The following is a 2181-nucleotide window of genomic DNA, read 5'->3' as shown; positions in this document are numbered from 1 at the left end:
ATTCCGTTGTGTGTGTGAACCAAAGTTTGTTCATCATTCCTCTGCTGGGCATCTAGGCTGTCTCCATCTTTTTGCTATTGTGAAGAGTGCTATAATGAACATGGGTGTGCATATATCAATTTGTGTTGTGGGCCTTCTTTTAGCTTTTTATTGTGAATTTAGTGAAGGTTAACAGACAGTATCATCGGCTTTACATTCAACAAATTATACACTTTATTTCATCTCAATGATTGCAATCCCCTCCATCAACAACAATTATCCTAGTTCCTCCCTGTGACTTCCTTTTTACATCTTATATTTCACAAAGCAAAGATGTTTGATGTACACGTTCAAAACTAAAAGTATATATTTATTTCAATGTCTAAAGGGCATATTCTGAAAGTCAGCTTTCTGCCAGCAAGCACACAACTTTATTCAGCCCATGGGACTAGAACCCGCAGTTGCTTTGGCCCTCCATGCCATCGTCTCTGACCCTGTCTCCGCTGTTGATGCTTTTCTAGGCAGGATCTCATGCTCTAGTCATGCTCTTCCTTCTTGATGGTCCTGGAATTGTCTGTGGTTCTCATTTCTTGAGTATGTATACCAAGTAGAGAGATTGTTAGGTCATATGGTATTTCTATTTCCAACCTTCTGAGAAAGGGCCATACCGTTTTCCACAGCACGTGCACCATTTTATAGTCCCATCAGCAGTGTAGGAGGGTCCCAGTCTCTCCACACCCTCACGAGTATTTGTCACTTACTGTTTTTTTGTTTATTGTTTTTAACTTTGTTATTAGTACTAGAATAAATGATATCTCATTATTGTTTGGGTTTGTATCTCTCTAATAGCTAGGTATTGGGAGCATTTTCTTCATATGTTTGTGGCCTAAATGTCTTCTTTGGTGAAGTGTCTATTCATGTCTCCGCCCATTTTTTAATTGGATGATTTGACTTCTTATTGAGGTGTTGAGATGGTCTATAAATTTTAGACTGTAGTCCTGGTCTGGTCTGTTATTTCTGCAAAAAAAAAAAATTCCCAGTCTATGGTTTTTATTTTTACTATTTTGATAAAACCTTTGGATGCACAAAGGTGCCTAATTTTTAGGTGGTCCCAGTCATCTATTTTGTCTTCTGTTGTTTGTGTGTTTTCAGTTATGTCTGATAGTGTATTTATGCCATGTGTTAGAGCCCCTAAGTTTGTTTCTAGTTTTTCACTGATGATCTTTATAATTCTAGGTTTTACAGTTAGATCTTTAATCCATGTTGAGTTCATCTTTTTTATGTGGTGTGAGTTATGGGTTTTGTTTCATTCTTCTGCAAATGGATTTCCAGTTTTGTCCGCATCATTTGTTGAAAAGACTCTCTCTTCCCCACTTAATGTGTTTTGGTGCTTTGTCAAAGATCCCCTGAGCATAGGTGGATGAATTTACTTCTGGATTCTCAATTCTGTTCCATTGATCTATGTGTTTCTCATTGGACCAGTATCTGCTTGTGTTGATTACTGTGGCTACACATGTAGTAGGTTCTAAGATCTAGAAGTGAGAGACTTCCTATTTGTTTCTTCTTTTTTAATAATACTTCATTTATCTGGGATTCTCTTTCCTTTCCATATGAAGTTGGTGATGACTTTTTCCAACATCAATCTTTATGGAAGCAGCTGTTGGGTCTTATCTCCCATGATGCCACTGGGTGGGTTTGAGTCATACTAACCTGTCCTCAGCAGTCCTGGTGTGACACTGTAGGATAAAGCGCTGGACCCCAGGGTTTTGACAGCACTTAACAACAGGCAACAACCTTTAGATTACAACAAGCAAGAGCAAATCGTTTGTGCCGCTCAGGGACCCACAGGTCAGTTAGACCAACTCCTCGGAGCCTGACCCGAGGAGTGATTAGACCAGAGTGCAGACTGGGAGGTACCTGGCCTGGAGCCTAAACTCCCCCTCAACCCCCAAATCTGGATTCTGCATACTTCCCTGAGGGCAGTTTAGTGCAAAGGCTTTTGGGCCAATTCTAAATGTCATGCCCAATGTGACCAGTAGGTGAGGCAATGACTGCAGAAGACGCGAGAGAGCTGCGACTATGCGCAAGCCTGAGCCTCTCTGTGACCCAGGGGTAACAGAAAGGAATAAGGTCTGGTAGCTGCCCTGGAGGAAGATAGATGCCACATTTTCTGAGCTCACACAGTTTAATAGGGCAGACACC

The sequence above is a fragment of the Chrysochloris asiatica genome, unplaced genomic scaffold (genome assembly GCF_000296735.1).
Source record: "Chrysochloris asiatica unplaced genomic scaffold, ChrAsi1.0 scaffold00116, whole genome shotgun sequence".
In the NCBI taxonomy this organism is placed as follows: domain Eukaryota; kingdom Metazoa; phylum Chordata; class Mammalia; order Afrosoricida; family Chrysochloridae; genus Chrysochloris; species Chrysochloris asiatica.
Note: the sequence above shows the minus strand (reverse complement) of the source record.